General features: G+C 52.4%; 1 protein-coding gene across 17 annotated transcripts in view; it reads left to right on the top strand.

Annotated features, from left to right (window-relative positions):
- LOC144823305 (uncharacterized) overlaps nucleotides 1-21,990 on the top strand; it is a 559,034-nt gene that overhangs the window by 340,089 nt on the left and 196,955 nt on the right. The window lies entirely within an intron of this gene.

Below are 21,990 nucleotides of genomic sequence, written 5' to 3'. Positions count from 1 at the left end.
ATGCTCTAACCCCGGATCTCTGATGCCTAGAAGAACTGCCTCGATAGAGGTCGGTATGGGGTAACCTAGCATTCCTTTAATATGAGTTAGAATCTCCTCTCAAAAAGGGCGATAGTCGGGCCGTACCACCATATATGGCGAAAATCCCCAAGAAGGCTGCATCCATGCCAGCAGAGGCCGGAAGAGCTACGAAAGATCCTTTTTTTTTTATCTTTATTTAGCATTTTGTGAAAAGTAAAGCCGAGCACAGAGTTCAATTGCAGTATACATAGGGTTCGAGGCATGTGGGCTGCTAAATTCATATGTATTGCATAGATCGCCGCCTAGTGTTGGGTCCGGATGATTGCACATTGTTGTCCTGGAAGAGTCTTCGAAGTATCACGAGATAGGTGGCTCCTCCCCTGGACTACAGTGCGCATGGGCATCGACTCCATCCCCAGATTGTTTTTTTCCGCCATTGGGTTCGGATGTGATTTCGACGTCTCCTGTTCGGAATCGATAAAACAACTTTTAAAGGCCACAAGAGTTTCTTTACTTCGTCGGTATTGTTAGCGTTCGGTCTCGTGTGTCCTCCTACTCTTCGAGTCGGATAACTGTGGAGTCGGGTGACTCTTCGGTCATCGAGGCCCTGTCGACGCAGCAAGACCCTGACGACGCTACGATGGAACGGAGCCCGTTCAAGTACTGCCCCGTGTGCGGTTCGAAGTACCCACACATCGACGTGCATCCTGTATGCAACAAGTGCCTGTCGCCGGACCACAACGAGGCCAACTGTATGGCCTGTTCGAGGTTCAGGTCGAAGAAGACGCTCAAGATTAGGCGCGTGGCGCGCCTCGAGGCCCAGCGATCGGCACCAGCGCCGGCGGACATCTTTGGCGACCCCGAAGCAGACAAGCAAGAGCTTCAACTGCAGATCTCACCTCCATCGGCGGAGGTGTAGGCCGACTACGGAGAACCCGTTGAGGACCTGGACCTAGATGAACACGTCGAGGAGGTAGGGGACGACGAGGAAGTTTATGGGGCCGCGGAAGATAGCTCGGAGGAAGAGCTATGCCCCGTGCGTACGTTTACTAAGGCTCAGGTCACGGGATCGCCACACGGCCTTACCCACGACCCTACTCCTCAGTCCTCGGCCCCGCCTCCTGGCCCGGCTACAGACATACCTGCGGAGCCTCCATTACACAAATCGAAACCAAAACCATCGGAATCGAAAACAAAGATGGCCGACAAACCATCGACACCGAAGACGTCTGGGACTCCATCGAAACCGTCGTCTTCAGAGCCCTCGAAGCCGCGGAAGGCTGTCGAACAGGCTACGGTGCCGAAAGGGGCCAAGGAGGCCGGCTCGCAGAAGGTCGTCGAGCCAGTGTCGAGTAAGGTGGTCGGGTCGAAGTCGAAGAAGACTGTCGAGACGCCTTCAACCAAGACTGCCGCACCGACAGGCAAACGGACAGTCGAAGCGAAGTCAGCGAGGGGCACCGAGCCGAAGTCTGGAACCCGACGCAGACAGATAGATCTGCTGCTCCAAAGTCTGCGACGTCGACGACTAGGGCCGGGACGGTAACGCAGAGCGCAGCTGTCGAAGGTGCGTCCGCGCCTCCGCCACCCAAGGAAAAATCGTCGACGCTCGGATCTTCCCCTGCGGGTGGATAGAGGTCGTCGGTCGGATCGACAAAGCCGTCCGCTTCTTTTACGAAGCAAGTCTCGGACTCCCTGAAACGGTTGAGAGACAAGGCGTCGGAGCCGAAAACACCTTCGGTACCGAGGACAAGTGTTCCACTGAAGAAGACTTCCATGCCGATCCTCTATACTCTACCTCCGAAGGTGGCGCCGAAGGCTTTTGCACCTCGTACGGTGCCCGAGGACTCGGAGCCATTAAGGCAGACTCAGCTGAGTGGAGACTTTGGTCGACCACCCTTATCTGACGACCAGGAGGAGCATTTTATCGACGCCGACACGGGTAGATTAACGCTCTACAAGAGGAAAATTACATCCCAGCCTGTGGAATCCTATGTAATACCTCTAAAGAAGAAAAATCCTGCACCGGACACGCCAGAACTTGTTGAACCCGTTCCACAACGGCCTAGGCGGAGTCCTACCCCTTCACCCACTTGCTCAAATGGAGATGAGGATGAACAAGATGAGGGGTATAACTTCCCAGACAATACTGACCCTGATGAGCAGCAGGACTCATGGGTACACTCTCGTGATCAGGGGGACCTACAGGTGGTCGGTGACCCACAGATGTATGGGGTGAGAACTTCTCCGACTGAAGACTCTGCGGCGTTTAATGCTTTAATTGAAAGGGCGGCTACAAACCATAAGGTGGAGATGCATGCCGACCCTGTGGAAGTTGACTTTTTGTTTGATACTTTCTCTGCATCAGAAAAAACTGTGAAGACACTTCCAATGCTTAAGGGGGTTCTCAAGCATGCCACAGACATTTTCAAGGAACCCACCAGAGCGAGGGTAGTGAACCCACGAATTGAAAAAAAGTACAGGCCGGCACCTGGGGACCCTACTTATATACGAGGCCAGTTGCCTCTGGACTCTTTGGTGGTCTCCAATGCCCGCAAACGGGCGAATTCGCAGACAACGGGTGAAGCTCCTCCCCCGGACAAAGAGTCAAAAGTGCTGGAGGCCGAGGGCAAAAGGCTGGCTGCGCAGGCAGCCAACATATGGCGCATATCTAACACACAAGCCCTATTAGCCAGGTATGACAGGGCGCACTATGACACCTTAGAGCAGCTCTTACAACACCTTCCAGACAAGTTTAAAGAAGGAGCTGGGTTGCTGATACAAGAGGGCAAGCTCATTTCTAACGCTGCAATTAAATGTGCGCTAGACGTGGCAGATACAGCGGCAAGAGCAGTCAACACAAGTGTTATGTTGAGGCGTCAGGCATGGCTCCGCATCTCAGGGTTCAAGCCAGAAATACAGACGACTATCCTCAACCAGCCCGTCAATCCCGACAAACTGTTTGGGCCTGAGGTTGACACCACCCTTGAGAAGATCAAAAAAGATACTGAGACGGCTAAGTCCATGGGGGCCCTTCAGTCTCAGCAATTCAGAGGAAACACTTTTCGTCGCTCAAGTGCGCGGGGTACTCCCAGAGGACACTTGGCACAGCAGTCACATTTCGGCAGAGGAGGCGCCCAGGCCTCGTACCCAAAACAGAATAGAGGTGGTTACAGAGGCAACAGCGCTAAGGGCAGAGGCAGAGGCAACAGTAGTTCCCGTTCCTCTGCTGCCAACAAACAGTGACTCTCTGTCACTGCCCCCCGACCATCCAACACCTGTCGGGGGGAGACTCCAGCAGTTCCTGCCAGTCTGGACGTCCATCACCACAGACAGGTGGGTGAGGCAACTTATCCAGTTCGGTTATTGTTTGGAGTTGACGTCCACTCCACCCAACATACCCCCAAGACAACGACCTATGTCAGCAGAGCACTTGCACTTATTGCAGCAAGAGGTTCTTGTGATGCTGCAAAAAGGCGCAATAGAGCTCGTGCCGGTGGAGGAAGAAGGCACAGGGGTTTATTCCCTGTACTTCTTAATCCCGAAAAAGGACGGGTCACTCAGACCCATTCTAGACCTACGCCCCCTCAACCTGTACATCCTCTCAGAACATTTTCATATGTTAACACTGCAGCAGGTTCTCCCATTGTTAAACCAGGGGGACTTCCTCGCAACCTTGGACCTCAAGGATGCTTATTTTCACATACCACTCCACCCATCCCACAGGAAATACCTCAGGTTCACCATACAGGACAGGCATTACCAGTTCAAGGTCCTACCCTTCGGAGTGACCACTGCCCCCAGAGTGTTCACAAAGTGTCTGGCAACCGTGGCGGCGCACCTCAGGAGACAGAACATACATGTGTACCCTTACCTAGACGACTGGCTCGTTCAAGCAAAGTCGGAACAGCAGTGCGCCGCAGACATGTCCCACACAATTCACCTCCTTCACAGTCTGGGGTTCTCCCTGAACTATCCAAAGTCGCACCTTCAGCCAGCCCATGTGCGGCAGTATCTGGGCGCGACAATAAATACTCTGACTGCTACGGCTCAGCCGAACCAGGTGAGGATCGACAACATACAGTCGCTCATCCAAAGGTTCAGACCGCAACACTCCCTCCCAGCGAGAGTGTTTATGCAGTTGATAGGCATGATGGCCTCCTGCATCTTCATAGTCCCGCACGCAAGGTTGCATATGCGTCCGCTCCAAGAATGCTTGGCGCATCAGTGGACACAGGCTCAAGGACAATTAAAAGACCTAGTGTTGGTGACCGGTCGGGCATACAGCTCTCTGCATTGGTGGACTCCACACAACCTTTGCAAGGGCCGGCCTTTCCAAGAGCCTGTGCCGCAGATCATCATGACGACGGACGCTTCTCTCCAGGGATGGGGAGCTCATGTGCTCCACTACACGGTGCAGGGACTATGGACGACACAGCAAAAGAAGATGCACATCAACTATCTGGAGTTGTTGGCAATCTTCATGGCACTCAAGTCCTTCAAGGTACATCTGTGCAACAAAGTCGTGTTGATCCGGACGGACAACATGACTGCCATGTACTATATCCAGAAGCAGGGGGTACGCACTCTCCACAGCTGCCTCATCTGGCTCAGAGCATGTGGAAGTGGGCCATTCAGAGGAACATTTTCCTCATGGCGGAACACCTCCCGGGCACAGACAATCAGATGGCGGATCTGCTCAGCAGGTACAGCCATCAAATGCACGAGTGGGAGCTACATCCATCAGTACTCCGCCCGTACTTCCAGCAGTGGGGTCATCTAGAGATAGACCTGTTTGCCACAAGGGAAAACGCAAAATGCCAAAGCTTTGCCGCCAGGTTCCCTCACCCACAAATCGCAGGGCAATGCGATATGGATGAACTGGTCAGGCAGATTTGTGTACGCTTTTCCCCCAGCACCTCTAATACCGCTGGTGGCAAGAAAGCTAAAGCAACACTCGATGACACTCATCCTGGTTGCTCCAACGTGGGCACGCCAACCATGGTACACCACGTTTCTAGAACTCTCCGTGGTACCGCATCAAAGGCTGCGCCTCACACCCAGACTTTTGACGCAGAACCATGGCGACATTCAGCATCCAGATCCGCACCAGCTCAATCTGGCGATCTGGCTCCTGAGGTCTTAGAGTTTGGCTACCTTAACCTGCCTCCAGAATGCATGGACATCATCAGGGAGGCACGGAAGCCCACTACAAGAGCTTGCTATGCAGCGAAATGGAAGCGGTTTGTCATTTATTGTACAGCACATAACATAAACCCGCTAGATGCATCCATTCCTAACATCATCTGCTATTTGTTGCATCTTTACAAATGCAATCTAGCGTACGCTTCCATTAGGATACACTTATCCGCCATAGCGGCTTATCTTCAAAACAGGCAGCATCTCTCTGTTTTCAGGGTGCCTGCCATTAAAGCTTTTCTAGAAGGGCTGAAGCGGGTCATTCCTCCCAGGACCCCACCCGCTCCAGTATGGAATCTCAACGTGGTCCTGACTAGGTTGATGGGCCCACCTTTTGAGCCTCTACATTCGTGTGAGGTTCAGTTCTTGACATGGAAAGTGGCTTTCCTCATTGCTATCACGTCTCTAATTTTTTTGTAAAAACACTTTTCATTGGCAGTCAGGTTCGAAATTATAACAGTACAGAAGAGAAAAGCCAATATTGCGTTAGCCAATAAATCAGGATAACCGTACCATTCCGACAAGACACCTTTTATACAGAACATTCCCCCAAACCTTGCCCTCCCCGTGTCCCTCCCCCCTGGTCAGTGTGCTGTATTCCTCTCTTTCAGTCACCCCAGTGCCAACAGGGTCAGTCCCTTGGCAAGAACCGTAACAAAAGGTAAATAGCGCCTATCAATGGGGAATCCGATTTCTCAGAACCTCTATCATTGTTTGTGAATAGTGTGTGTCTCGCTGGAAGTGAGGTGCTCCCTAAGACAGTGCCCCTATTAAGTCATTCCTCCCTCATCGTCGCTCAGTTCACTCACAGGCTGCTGGAGCGCAACAACCAGGGCCTCCCACGCCCTAGCCACCTCCAATGCATTGTCATTATCTAGGCTCCTGGCCTGTTGCAGCCGCAAAACGCTCTCCGCTTTCGCCCACCGCTCCAGAGTGGTCTTCCAACGCAAGCAGCTGGGTCCCTGGCTAGATTTCCAGTGCATGGTGATCTCCCGTTTGGCTAGTATCAGGCCCAAATCGTAAAATTTACTGGTAACTCGAGTGCGAGGGGTGTGAGGGAACCATAACAATAGGCAGGCGCCCATTTCGGCTTCAATCTGCCGATCCGTGACAGCATTCAGGCAAGACATCACCGCTTCCCAGTAACCAACCATCGTACTGCAGTTCCAGAGCATGTGCGCGAAGTCCGCTTCCGTTGTCCTACATCTAGGACAGAGCGAAGATGCACCCTCGAAGTATTGCGAGATCTTAACCGGTGTTAAGTACGCTCGGTGCAGGGTGAAAAACTGGACCAGCTGGAACCTGGCGTTCCTAGTGCCCTTCCATGCCCGCCGCAAAAGCTGCGGCCATGTCGACTCAGGAATTGGACGCCCAAGATCCCCCTCCCATTTGGCTCTCAGTCCATCCAGGGGCCGCAGGGTGGTAGTCGACAACCTCCTGTAAAGGCAGGTGACGGCCTTGGAAGTGCCAGCAGCCATGACCACATATTGACAGCTCTCCGAGGTCGGCGGTTCGGCAAGGCCACTCTTCCAGTGTCGGCGAATACCGGCCACTAACGAGGCATGCAGCAGGTAATCACCTCTCGGGAGATCGTAGGTGTCCCGCAGCTCCTGGAACGTCAGCAGTGATCCATCTTTGTAAAGATCGCCAATCATCTGCAAGCCAAGCTCCTCCCATGTCGCCAGTGCGGACCAGTCGCCACCATGTGGGAAGGCCGTGCACATCCCTAACGGGATCTCAGGGGCATAAGGGCGAGTGGCACCGGAGCGCCTGTGGCAACGAAGCCAGCAGCTACGCATCGTATGTTCCTCCACTGTGAGCCGAGCGAGGTCCAACTTCTGGCCCAAGATTATAAAAGAGAGGACGTGTCTCGGGAATAGTCTGCCCGTTACTTCCTCCGGACCTCGAAATTCCAGAGCCACCGCTTGGGTGAGCCACTGCAGTTGCTCCGCCAAGTAGTACCACTCGAAGTCTGGAGATGCTAGTCCCCCGTCTGCCCTGGGGCGCATCAGCGTCGCCAGTGCAACTCGTCGTCTGCCCGACCCCCAGAGGAACCCAGAGGTTATGGAGCGGAGCCTGTAAAAAACCGACGCAGGGATCCAAATCGGCAGAGTGCGAAACAGATATAGCAATCGAGGAAGTGCCACCATCTTCAATAACGCCACTCGTCCCGCGACCGAAAGCGGCAGCGTCCGCCAGAATCCCATGCATCCCTGAAAGCTCCGAATTGCTTTGTTGATATTACCCTCTAAGAGGGCAAGCGGCGAGTGGTAGATATGCGTACCCAGATAAGGGAGGCAATGGTATTCCCATCGTAGCTCACCCTCCAGTTGAGAGTCATCCGCCCCCGGTGTCAGCGGGAAAAGGCAAGACTTCCCCCAGTTGACGCTCAGTCCTGAGAGGCGGCCAAAATCCGACAGCAATCGCTCGGCCCCACGCAGGGATCCGCCCGCGTCTGCCAGAAACAGCAAACAGTCGTCCGCATAGAGGGAGATGTAGTGGGTGTCGGCTCTTAGAGGAAGGCCTGCATACGCTCGACCCATGCGGGCGTGAGCTGCCAGTGGCTCAATAGCGAGCGCAAATAACAGGGGGGACAGGGAGCATCCCTGTCGAGTCCCCCGACCTACTGCATAAGGGGCAGAGATGGTGGCCCCCGTCTTGACTCGGGCAGTAGCCGCGGCGTAGAGCAAGGCGGTCCACTTTACAAAGCGCTCGCCCAGGCCAAAGGCCTCCAGCACACAGAGCAGGTATGGCCACTCAACACTGTCAAATGCTTTCTCGATGTCAATCGAGAGGACAGCGGCACCCGGATGAGCAGCGGCCTCGCCCCCCATGATCCGAAGCAGTCGGCGCACACAGGTGGCGGTGGTGCGCTGGGGAATAAAGCCCGCCTGATCGCAGTGAACCAAGGTGCGCATGTGGGCCAGAAGCCGCGTCGCAAGGATCTTGCTCAGGACCTTATAGTCCGTCGTGAGCATAGAGAGTGGGCGGTAGGCCGAGCGGCAGCTCGCATCGCCGTCCCGCTTCAGTAGGGGTATCACCAACGCCTCACGAGTGGACGCCGGCAAGATCCCGGTGTCCCAGGCCTCCCGATAAACCGTCTGCAATCGCGGGACCAGTACATCCGCGTAGGCCGCATAAAATTCTATTGGCAGTCCATCCGTGCCAGGGGTCTTGCGGCGGGCCATGTGTCTGATGGCCACTCTAATCTCTCCTTCAGAGATATCTCCGCCCAGATGGTTCGCGTGTTCCGGGTCGAGCCGGGGTAGCTGTGCTGCTAACAGGAATTCCTCCAGCCCCACCGGAGTATCCGGTATCCTGCTCCTGTACAAGCGCGCATAGTACGTGAGGAATTGATCGTTGATCTCCGATTGCGTATAGACCATGTGTCCCTCCGGGGCGGCCAGCGCCACAATTGGGGTGCCACGGGTCCCAGGACTGGCCAACCACGCCAGCAGTGAGCCCACCTTGTCACGTTCAGCATGAGCTCGAACCAGGAACTCCTTATAATCAAAGCAGCGCAGCTTTTCCATTGCTGATGCCACTCCCTCCCGCGCGGCCGATACTGCCCGAGAGCCTCCGGAGTCGCGTGGCTGCGCCGTTCCTCGTCGCGCAATTGGTCCTCGCTACGCGCAACATCTTGCAGGAGGGTCCTACGGACTCCTGCGGTAGCCGATATGCAGACGCCCCGAATTACCGCCTTAAAGGCGACCCACTCCAGCGCCCTACTGGAAGCCGTGCCCGTATTAGCATCAAAATAGCCTTCCACACCGACGCGTACATCAGCCTTAAACGCCGGGTCCTCCAGCGCCAATGGATTTAACCGCCATGCCGGGATAGCTTGACGTCGTCTCATCCATTGGACCGCCACTAAGCAAGGGTTATGGTCGGATATCGTCCTGGCCAAGTATTCGCTGTGGCGAACCAGGCTTTGGGCGTCCGGCGAGCAGAGAATGCTGTCAAGACGAACATGCAGATCGTGTGGAGGGGAGTAAAAGGAGAAATCCCTCTCTGTGGGGTGTTGGGTCCGCCATGCATCGACCAGGCCCCAGCTACTTTGCCACTCTCTCCTACTCTTCGCTAGTCTGTGAGCTGCCGCCTGCGCCAGCGGTGGGTGAGATCTATCTAATTCCACGTCCAGTACAGAGTTAAAATCCCCCCCTAGTAGGACCGTGCCGGCCAGGACAGTCGCCAGTTTCCCAGACAGGCGCGCAAAGAAGGCAGGTTGTTCCACATTTGGGGCGTAGACGCTGCAAAGCGTCACGTCCCTCCCATCTAGGCGGCCCTGAACATCACAAACCTCCCCTCAGGGTCGACCACTGTTACCAAAGGTTGGAAGGGAACCCCTGCCCGTACCCAAATCAAGACCCCCCTCGCAAAGGCCGAGAACACTGTGTAAAACAATTGTCCCCGCCATCTGCGCTGCAGATCCCGCCCTTCAGTCTGGTCGATGTGGGTTTCCTGCAAGAAGGCAACCTGAATCCCCCTGCGGACAAGATAGGCATGGACTTTATGACGCTTCAGCATGGAATTCAATCCCCTCACATTCCAGGTCACACACTTCAGCTCAGGTATAGTCCCCATTCACAGCAACAAGTACAGTTCCGAATAAAGAAAGAATCGTACGCACACTGACCACGCCCCAAAACCAGAACCCTAAAACCACCCAACAGTCCCGCTTCCCACCCCTCCCCAGAATAGGCCCCAAACAGTAGAAACCCATCCAAATGCCTAAATCCCAAAAGGAACAGTCCCTGGTAACTACCAGAGTCTCACAATAGGTGTGAGATAGGGGGGGTGGCCTGTCGCTATGTCCAATGGACTGCAAGCAACACATACCTCCCAGTCAGCTCTCCCCATCTTGCCCAGGGCGCCCCGCATCCCCACCCTATCTAAGGCAGGAGCCACTGAATAAGGTAGTCGCCCAACACCAGTTCCTCGCCCACTCGGATGACATGTCCTCGCCCCAACCCCAAACCGGGGATACAGCAGCTTATACAATACCACTTCAGGGGGCGTTAGGATCATTCGTCCAGCAAGTCATCAGCAGTTCCAGGAGTGACATGGGGCAGCACGGGCCCCCCGTTCCCGACTCCTCCGATGCCGCCTCATCAGTGCCCCCTCGGGAGCCCGATTCCACTGCAGATGTCGAACCCACTGTCTTGGAGATGTTAGAGACCGCCCGGAGGGCATCCCTGTGCTCCAGCTCAGTCTGTGAGACAGAGGGTGTCCGAGCGTTCGGCGGTCGTCTCTTGGGCCTCCTGTTCCGTCTAGGTCTCGGTGTCGCCCTCCACTGCTCCCATGACATCCGATGTGCATCCGCGCCGGTCCTGTACAACTCCAGCCAGTCCCACACTGCGTCGGGAGAATCGTAGAAGGAAGTGTGACCATCCAACATGATCCGCATGCGGGCCGGGAATAAGAGAGAGTAGCGGATACCCTCCTCTCGAAGAGCCTTCTTGACCGCCAGAAAGGTGGACCGCTGTCTCTGCACCTCCAAGGAATAGTCCGGATAAATGGAAACCTGGGCGTTGTCCACCTTGTAGGGCCCCAGTGCTCGTGCCTTTTGCAGGATGAGATTGCGATCCCTGTAGTGCAGCAGGCGTGCCACCACCGGTCGAGGAGGCCGGCCCTCGGCTGGGGGCCGAGCCGGTACCCGGTGAGCACGTTCCAGAGTGTAGAACGGCGACAAACCCTCCGGTACCAACACGTCGCGTAGCCACGACTCTAGATAGCCCAGCATGTCCGTCCCTTCAATCTTTTCAGGCAGGCCCACCACGCGTACATTATTGCGGCGGTTGCGTCCTTCGGCATCCTCCGCCCTCTGTTCCAGCAGTTGGACCCTTTGCTGCAGCTCCCCCATCAAAGCCTCCGTCGCTTTAGCCGTGGGTTCCAGGGCGTCCATCCGGACCTCGGCCTGCTTGACCCGGTCAGCCAATTTGCTGTGGTCCGCTCGTAGAAGGCCCAGATTCGTGGATACCTGACCGATGTCGCGCTGCAAAGCCTCCCTGGTGTCGGTGATGGCCTTCAAGATCTGCTCCAGTTGGCTCTGCGGTAGTCCCGTCGCCGAACCAGTGTCCGGAGTGGAGGCCTGGTCGTCCGCAGCTCCCTCAGCAGCGCCCGGGGGAGGTTTTAGGCGCTTCCCCATGATGGTGTCCGGTCTCGCCTCTCCCTGATACCGGGAGTGGTGCTTTTCCCCAGGTAAGTCTGTCCAGGATGCACGCTGCGCCGGTTGTCCAGCACCCACAAGGCCGCAAGTCCAGGGGGACACTCCTCACGCCACACACGTGCTGGCTCCACGGGCCCCCAAGGCCAGCGGCCCTCCACCAGCGCTAGGCCAACGCGCTTCTTAGCCCAGGCAGCAGTCACGGGGAGCCCTCTCGGGCGAGCCGCCCCTCCAAGGACAGTAGTGACGTGCCCGGCAGGCGGCAGGCAACGCGGCCACCACCGCTCAGCGTCGGGGGCGGGTAGTCGAAGTTCCAGCCACGAGGGGGCCGGGGAGCAGCACGCCCGGTGAGGGCCGCTCCTGGGGTGCGGGCCCCGCCACGTCCGTTGGCTCCCAAAGCGAGCCCCAGCTCCCCTCGCCAGGTGCAGCCAGCAGGGCCCCAAAAGATCAGGCCGCCTCGGGGGTCCGCAGCGCCGTCCCGCCAAGCCTCTCTGCGGCGACAGGGCCCCCCGGCCCCAGGCAGCAGGTGTCCAACGCCGGCTGAGCACCCCTCGGGAAGGTAGTCCAGGATCGGGCTCTCCCCGAACCCGTGTCCCGCGCTTAATGTCCGGCAGGCCCTCGGAGCCTTAGGAAGCCTCCAGCCCCCTCACCTCCAGTCCTCGCTGATTCGGCCTCTCCAGGGCACCGCTATCAGACAGCCCAGGCTCCGCCGCCGCAACAGCTCGCAAGTTCGGGGCTCCGTCCACCTCGTCGGCCGGCCCCCACTGCTATCACGTCTCTAAGACGTGTTAGTGAGCTACAAGCGCTCACAATACAAGAGCCATTTATTCAAGTCCATTCCAACATGGTAGTGCTCCGCACTAACCCCAAGTTCCTTCCAAAGGTGGTGTCACAGTTTCATGTCAATCAGACGATTGAACTGCCCGCATTCTTTCCAAACCCAGAAACAGTAGCGGAAAGAATGCTCCACACGCTGGACGTTAAAAGGGCATTAATGTACTACATTGACAGAACACAACACTTTAGGAAGACACAGCAACTTTTCGTTGCCTTCTCAGCACTGCACAAAGGCAACCCTATTTCCAAAGCTGGAATAGCCAGGTGGATCGTTAAATGTATTCAGATTTGTTATCAGAAGGCTAAACGCACTTTAACGGTCCCCCCCAGGGCGCACTCCACACGCAAGTTGGGGGCCTCCATGGCATTCCTAGGTAACATTCCTTTGGAAGACATTTGTAGAGCAGCCACGTGGGCTACACCACATACATTTACCAAACATTACTGTGTAGATGTGCACTCCAAACAGCAGGCAGCTGTAGGACAGGCTGTTCTCAAAACTCTTTTTCAGACTTCTGCAGCTGGCACGGGCGGCCGCCGCTAATGAGGGGACTGCTATGTATTCTATGCAATAGATATGAATTTAGCAGCCCACATGCCTCGAACTGAATATGCTACTTACCAGTATGCATCTGTTCTTGGCATGTAGGGCTGCTAACATTCATATCGCCCACCCTCCTCCCCGGCGCCTGTAGCAGCTGCAGATTACTTCTTGCATTTCATCACTAGCATGGACATCATTTCTACTATCGCACTCCATCTTTGCCACAATGGCTAAAAACAATCTGGGGATGGAGTCGATGCCCATGCGCACTGTAGTCCAGGGGAGGAGCCACCTATCTCGTGATACTTCGAAGACTCTTCCAGGACAACAATGTGCAATCATCCGGACCCAACACTAGGCGGCGATCTATGCAATACATATGAATTTAGCAGCCCTACATGCCAAGAACAGATGCATACTGGTAAGTAGCATATTCAGTACAGTGTGAATACAATCAGCACCACAGGTCAATTAAGGCACTGTAGGACAATCAAGTGGTGACAATATCATATTTGATACACATTGTAAGTCTATCAAGCGATCCATCATTGTATCGATCTAATGGCTCCCTCCCAAGACCCCCACTATCCACATATACCAGAATTCACTACGGGCCCGTTTGTTATGTATACTTGGAACCACTGTCGGTACAACACCCTGCTCCCGTTGCGAGTGGGGATCTTGCTGCTGTATCGCAAGGAAAGCTCAAAAGGGGACCCCTATGTCTTTCGGCCTGGTGGAAGGCGGGATAGTGCCAGCATACAGGTCGCTCTTCATGGAGTGGGTCACAAGGCTTTGGATCCAACCAGTTGTCGTCGGTGCCCTCTTGCTACCCCAATGAATTGCGACTTCTCTTTTAGCTAGGAGTAGAAAGATAGCGACAAATCTGCGCACTTTCAGGGGGATCTGGACTAAATAGCCCAGGAGGGCTATCTCGGGCAAAGGTACAAGTGGAATCTGTATCATTTTACTTAAAAGTTCATGTACTGCTACCCAAAAGGTGTGGACTCGCGGGCAGGTCCCTGCGAGATGTGAGAAGTCAGCCTGCGGGGGCTGACAGCACTGGCAACAATGCGGTCTGGTGGGATCTATCCTGTGTACTCGGGCACGTGTAATATAAATTCTACGTAAAATTGTAAAGTGTATCAGTTTATGTCTGCTTTAGGGATACTGTTCTAGAAACTCTGCAGCAGACCGCCCATTGTTCATCAGTGATTGGGTTGTCTAAGTCCAATTCCCATGCACTACGCAGTCTGTCATCGTCCACTGGGATCAGGTCAGAGCACGCCCTATACAAGTGAGATATAATATGAAACCCTTTGCTGCTAGCTATTACCAATGTAAGTGGGGAAAATGAGGGAGGTTCTAGCGGGTATTGAGGAAGCCCGGCTCGCAGGGCAGAACGAAATCTGGCCAAAATAAATCTGTCCATGACCGTGGCATCTGAAAAGGTAGACATGTCCTCTGGATCAAAAACGTGGCCAGCCGGATAGAGGTCTCCTATCATGGCAATGTTAAATTTAGTGCAGGTCCTTTGTACCAGCTTTTCGCTAGTTATAGGTAGGAAAGTGGCATTAGGAAGCGGAAGAGAGGAGGAGTACAATGTTTGTGTGCGAGTGATACGGCGCAGCTTAAGCCATGCCCAGCTGTTGGTAGAGACTGGCTATATGTCTTTAGGGTCTCAAGGGATACCAGTGGGAAATACTGTGGCAAGTGTGTTAGGCAGAACAAAGTCAGATTCTGGGCGTAGGTATGTAATCTTTGCATCTGGGTGGTACCATGTCTGTGCGAAACTGCATTGAGCGGCCAGAAAGTATAATTGAAGATCCGGGACCCCGTAACCTCCTCGGTCACAGGGAAGTGTCATCACCTGCCATCTTACCCTGGGTGTCCTGTCTCTCCATACCAGTCTAATCAGGTGCGATCTCAGAGTATTGAAGAATTTGTTAGTGAGTTGGATTGGTATATTGTGAAACAGATATAAAAACTTTGGGAGTGAAATCATTTTTACCAGTGCAACTCGTCCCGCCATGGAAAGGGGAAGTTTAAATGCAAAAACAACAATTGATGGACAGAATGCAGAACAACGTCATACATTCACCCCAGTACAGAGATCTGGGCCTAAATCCATCGTTTTTTTGCACTCCACACCACCCCAGTTCAGACATGGCCATATGCAAATCAGCCTTGACCCTGTGCCTCATGGGAACAGTCCAGCCTGAACTGCCAAGCCATGTCTTTCCTGGACCGGAATCAAGCATCCTAGGACCGGTTTCTGGCTATCAGCCATCTTCAGCCACGATACCTTGACTCCAGTGGTGTGGAGAGCATGGGACTCACGTCTGAGCATACCCAGTGGGAAAAATGAGGGAGGTTCTAGCGGGTATTCAGGAAGCCCGGCTCGCAGGGCAGAACCAAATCTGGCCAAAATAAATCTGTCCATGAACGTGGCATCTGAAAAGGTAGACATGTCCTCTGGATCAAAAACGTGGCCAGCCGGATAGAGGTCTCCTATCATGGCAATGTTAAATTTAGTGCAGGTCCTTTGTACCAGCTTTTCGCTAGTTATAGGTAGGAAAGTGGCATTAGGAAGCGGAAGAGAGGAGGAGTACAATGTTTGTGTGCGAGTGATACGGCGCAGCTTAAGCCATGCCCAGCTGGTGGTAGAGACTGGCTATATGTCTTTGGGGTCTCTAGGGATACCAGTGAGCAATATGGTGGCAAGTGTGTTAGGCAGAACAAAGTCAGATTCTGGGCGTAGGTATGTAATCCTTGCATCTGGGTGATACCATGTCTGTGCGAAACTGCATTGAGCGGCCAGAAAGTATAATTGAAGATCCGGGACCCCGTAACCTCCTCGGTCACAGGGAAGTGTCATCACCTGCCATCTTACCCTGGGTGTCCTGTCTCCCCATACCAGTCTAATCAGGTGCGATCTCAGAGTATTGAAGAATTTGTTAGTGAGTTAGATTGGTATATTGTGAAACATATAAAAACTTTGGGAGTACAATCATTTTTACCAGTGCAACTCGTCCCGCCATGGAAAGGGGAAGTTTAAGCCAGGATTAGGAAAGATCTTTTTAAGTTTGGTGGGGTAGAGGTACCAATACAAAATAACTTTTACAGTGTGAAAGGGGCAAACAATATATCTACATTTCATTCTTTCTGTTTCAGGATTTCTGGACATAAACATCCTTTACCACGCAGTTACTGCCATAATGTGCTTTTAAATGCAGTCACTACCCTGACTGCGATGTTACTATGCGTTTCTTTACCCCGCAAGTCATCACAATGGGTGCGACTCCTTGGACTGATGTTGGAGTTTAGGTCCAACATCTTTCCTACTGTTGCGTAGACTATTCCAAAGTCCAGCGCCACCCTAAGGCAAGGTGTTGTAATGACTTGCGTGGTAAAGGAACGAGTGGTAATGTCGCAGTCGGGGTAGAGACTGCGTTATAAAGGCATGCGGAGTTCCATCATACAACCATTCACAATATCTCAACAACGAAAAAGAATCCTTAGAACATAAATATGTATTAACGATATCACACTAATAGCTGCTATTGATAGAGTTCTCTGATTATTAGTGCTTCAGTTGAGTTGGTGGGGGCTACTGACACTAGTTTCTTAGGACCAGCACTTATTTGTCTTCATCAGACATTCACTGAGTAAAAAGAAGGAAAAAACCAAAGCAGAACCTCAGAGGAAGAGAAAAACGGGAAAACCATCGCTAAGAGAGAAAGCAAGAACCTGCAAGTGTAAGAAAGGGACAGGGAGTGCCTTGTAGTGAATTAAAAGGCATGAAGTGTATTTAGGACTGTGCAGCCTTGATATTCTTTATGACAACCTTTAATTTACCGACTGCCAGCTTCTGAGCAGTTTTAGGCACTTGCCCTTATCCATTCTTTATTACTCCTGCTCCTTTAGTCCAGTCCACTCCTCAGACATGAATTACACCATCTATCCGAGTTTGCATTAATTATTTATTATGAATGAATAGTTGTCTTCAGTAGTCATACTATGCACCCTCAAACTTATTTAGAGATTTGTAAAGATTTGTGACAGTACCACACATTATTTAGAGAGTTCCCACATAATGTATTCAAGGTATTAACACAACAATAGCTTAAAATGGGGAGTTCCATGCAGAGAGAGTGTTTCCACATGTTTTTGACATTTGTGTGTGGAATTTAAATGTAAAAAGTGACAGACATCAGTGGATCCCAAAGGAACATCTTAAGAGTGACATCTGCAGAACGATGTTACAATACATCTAAAAAAACAGCTGCTGTCATCAGTAAAGAGGTTAGAATGCCTACTGTTGCTGATTGTTATAGATGCACAAGTGGGAAAAACACATTTCTTTCTTTACCCTGGACGGCTTCTTTAAGGGTGTCGACATGACCAAGGAAACTATTTAAGGATTCCTATTTGATCAAAAATTGATGATAAAAGTGCACCTTCAAATAGTGAGGAATTAGCACTAGCTGGTAATAAAAATATTAGGTTCCTATTAAGTAATGCTGTATTATTGTGTCACAAATTCAGTTTAATAACCGTACAGCGTGTTCAACAAAAAGCTGTCATCAATTATGAAGGATTATCTTTCATGGAAGTCTCTTTCTAACTTTCTCTGTTACCATTAGAGTCTTCCTCCCGCATTGGACAGCGAAGAGGCCACGAGAGAAACAGAAAGTAGTTTTGTTCTCTAATATATATGCTGCTTGTATGAGAAAAGCCAAACAGATTTCACAGTTCATTGAAGTTTGGTCTTCCTAAAAGCATAATCCATACTAATATTATAAAGAGAGAGACCAAACCTTTGAGGCTGGTAATCTCAGTAACCACAGCACCAATCACAACACCCAATACAGCGTTGGAAAGGGCAGTTGCAGCAGAAGGACATAGGCTACGCAGAAGGCCACCATTTTTTATTTTTTTTTGCAGAGTTTTATAAAGCGCGAACTTGACCCGAACTGAATCAGGTATCAGAGCGCTTTACATAGCACCAGTTACATTACATGAGGACACACATTCATTTTTGTTCAGCACGGGGAGATTAAGTGATTTGCCCAGAATCACAGGATGTTTGGCGTCGTTACCAAGACTCGAACCCAGATCCCCAGGTCCAAGGTCGAGCGCCTTAGCCGTTAGGCCAACCCCTCTATACATTTAAAAGGTAAAAGAACCGTGCCAGCAAAGTAGTCCCTTGTGGGCGTGTCTGCGTTGTGCTGTGGGCGTGCGCGTGACTAACGCTGGGGGCGTGTGGTACGGCCATCACATAGTGGGCTTTGGGCGTGTGCTGGGGGCGTGACAAACGCTGGGGGCGTGACAAACGCTGGGGGCATGTGTCCGCCCTTCATGCCATGTGAGTCGTACATACAAGCACCAATTACGTTGCTGCATCAAGGGGCACGCTGGGGGGGTGAGAAACGCTGGGGGCGTGTGTCCGGCCTTCATTCCATGTGAACGCAATTGCGCCGCATCAAAGGGCATGCTGGGGGCGTATGCTACGTTCCGCCCTTCATGCCATGTGGGTCGTACATTAATCAGAAGATCGTCTGCTGTGGCTGTGTGCTGGGGGCGTGACAAACGCGTTCACCTGGAGGCCTGGTAAGTAACGTTACTGCAGCCTCTCCTGTGCACTGTTACTGAACTCTCTCATTCAACGAAATTACACGCGTCTGCTACCATCAACCAGGGCTCTAGCCAGGCTCAGGCGGCGGATCAGTACACTAATTACACGCGCCTGATAACATCAACCAGGGTTGCAGCTGGGCCTCAAGCGGGGGAACACGCTCCTCCTAACATCAAACAGGCCTGCATCTGGGCCTCAAGCGGGGGAACACGCAAATGAGCGTGTCTGCGGGGACAATTACTGCAGCCTCTCCTACTCGCTGTCACTCAACTCTCTCATTAAACGGATTTACCCGCAGCTGATAACTCTCTGGGAAATCTTTCTCTGTGAAAAGCTGACCCTGCAAGCTGTTTTGCCCGTATAGCGCCACAGGACTACCCCCGCCTCCCGCTGCACGACTCCCGCTGGCTGAGGAGAATGCCGCCGAGCGGAGTGCGGGGGCCGGTAAACTACAATCCCCAAGAACCCCTGCGCCAGCAACACCTTGGAGGAGCGACAGGAGGCGCATAAGAGGCGCGCCCACCCTGCAGAGCGGGGGAAATCTTTCTCTGTGAAAAGCTGACCTTGCAAGCTGTTTTGCCCGTATAGCGCCACAGGACTACCCCCGCCTCCCGCTGCACGACTCCCGCTGGCTGAGGAGACTGCCGCCGAGCGGAGTGCGGGGGCCGGTAAACAACAATCCCCAAGAACCCCTGCGCCAGCAACACCTTGGAGGAGCGACAGGAGGCGCATAAGAGGCGCGCCCACCCTGCAGAGCGGGGGAAATCTTTCTCTGTGAAAAGCTGACCCTGCAAGCTGTTTTGCCCGTATAGCGCCACAGGACTACCCCCGCCTCCCGCTGCACGACTCCCGCTGGCTGAGGAGACTGCCGCCGAGCGGAGTGCGGGGGCCGGTAAACTACAATCCCCAAGAACCCCTGCGCCAGCAACACCTTGGAGGAGCGACAGGAGGCGCATAAGAGGCGCGCCCACCCTGCAGAGCGGGGGAAATCTTTCTCTGTGAAAAGCTGACCCTGCAAGCTGTTTTGCCCGTATAGCGCCACAGGACTACCCCCGCCTCCCGCTGCACGACTCCCGCTGGCTGAGGAGACTGCCGCCGAGCGGAGTGCGGGGGCCGGTAAACTACAATCCCCAAGAACCCCTGCGCCAGCAACACCTTGGAGGAGCGACAGGAGGCGCAGAAGAGGCGCGCCCACCCTCCCTCGCGGGACGCCGGGCGAAGCCCGGGCAAAGGGCGGGCCGTCTGTGGCAGTCCGGGGCAGGAAGAGGCAGGGCAGGGCCCCCCCCCTTACGTTGGACCTGATATTTGTCTACAGGTATTTATTCACTACCCCGGTTATCGAGTATTGACTGTTTAGCCTCACGGGCTGCACACTGGACTAACCTGGTGGATAGGGGTATTAGAAGTCACTTTACATCAAAACACTCAAATAGGAGTGGTATAATGGCTGGCAATTTATTGAACTCATCGCTACCTGCTACTCTAGGAATGAGTATATTGGGCCCTCTTGATAAGTTTTTTGCACGGACAAAAAGGGATATAGATAGAGAGTTAGAGTTGGCTGAGCGGAGAGCGGAGCGACGCCTTTCTATTGAACTACTTAAACAGACACCCTTACAATCCGCCGTAACTGAGGTTACTTCAACGCCAAATAACTCTATAGTGGGTGAGACAGATTCAGACCTATTCAATACAAATGACATCCCTCTAATTTTTAAAGAAGGTCCACCTGCAATAACACAAAAGGAGCATGTTAGCCCAATTACTATCACCCAAAATTCACGGACTTCAGCCGAGGTTATTGTATCGTTTTCATTAATAGACCTGGATGCAGATGCGGCATCTCACACCTTGCCCGTAGCCACATCCCCTTTTGAAGATGGGAAACAAGGGAATAAACAAACAGATAAACCTGCAGCTGGAACCATACATAGTAAGAAAAGTGGCGAAGTTTGTCATTCCCCGCCAAGGAAAAAGGCGCGAAAGACGGGGAACAGAAAAAGGGCTGAATCCATAAAAGCGCCACTGCCCCCAAAGAACTCTAATAATAAAACTCTCAAGGCCACTGTGAAAGAAGTACCAAGTAAGACACAAACAGGGGAGAGTGCGCCTTTATTTAGCAAGACACATGGAGGGCTTATAGAGGACATTGAACATCTTCTTAGATCCTTTATGCTCCCTATCTTGGAGAGGGTAAAAATGCTGGGTAAAACCGTGGATCGTATATTGGAGATCCAAACAACCGGTGTCATGGGACAGAGCAAAGGGGGAGAAAATGGTCAAGCAGACACGCATTTTACACAGAACACAGTGACTCACACTAAGGCTCAGCCACAAACAACCTTAACTCATAATGATAAAAGGGTGACACCGACGGGAACTCTGGCACCCAAGGCGGGAAAAACTATGACTATGACAAAAAAGGCCCCCGCAGTGGTAGAGACAAGGGGAACAACTAATCCACCTCAAACTCTATACAAAACAAAACATCTTAAAAATGTAGATCTACTCCCCGAGTCACTTAATTATGTCATTATAATGACTGGGGTCCCCAAGTTAACAGAGGGTAGTATAGAGCCTGACACATCCCTAAAAAACAAAGTAAACCACTGGCTGAAGGCTAACAGACCACTCCCACCACATTTAAATGGGGAGATTATATCTGTTAGACGCTGTGATTGGGTGGGCGTGAGACCAAAAGAAATTGAAGGTGATGTAATCATCATAAATTTCAGGGATCACAGGGTAGTTAACCATATCTCTGATTGGTTTTCGGGAAGGCAGGATGGCTCTGTAGCCACCCGAAATTTGAGTTATTTCTATCCTCAAGGTATGATGAAGCCCCGTACCCAACCTCCAAAAAGGAGTCATCATAACTCCCGTGCACCAGCTAACTATAGACAACAACCCAGCTTAGATAGGCACAGGTACAATGAGCTGCCACCTGGCTTTTTGCCACATCACCCCAATAGACTTGGACACAGCCTAAGTAGGGACAGGTATTACGATCTGCCACCTACCCCCTTGCCGCAATATCCCAACACGTTTGAGTATGGCCTAGGTAATAACCATTACAGGTACCATGACCTCCCATCCACCCTCTTGCCTTTTCATTCCAATGAGTTTGAGTATGGTTTAGGTAATAAATATCACCATACAAACCCAAATTCTTATTGGAATATTCCTCTTCATAATCTCTTTGAACCATTTTCGGGCCTAGATTCAAATGATTGACTTTTTAAATCTGACAAAGGTCCAGGAAGAAAAAGAAACACGACCCTAGACATTGAAATAGGGATGATGAATAAAATTAAAAAGGCAAATTGTATAAAGGATAAGGGCAATGAAATCTCAATAGAGAGGGAAGCTAGGAAGAATGCTGGGGGAGAGACAAACCTGATAATTAGAACAAAAGAACGGCTAATAAATGTAGTAACGTGGAATGTGTGTGGGATTGCCAACAAAGTGACAGAAACTCTTTGGGGTGAGTTTGTAACCAGTATTGACATACTCTGTGTCCAGGAAACCTGGGCTTTAAAGGAGGTGCATATAGAGGGTTTTAAAACTTTTTATGTTCCCGCAGTAATT

The sequence above is a fragment of the Lissotriton helveticus genome, chromosome 1_1, assembly GCF_964261635.1.
Source record: "Lissotriton helveticus chromosome 1_1, aLisHel1.1, whole genome shotgun sequence".
Taxonomy (NCBI): Eukaryota; Metazoa; Chordata; class Amphibia; order Caudata; family Salamandridae; genus Lissotriton; species Lissotriton helveticus.
This window is presented reverse-complemented; position numbering and strand designations above follow the sequence as displayed.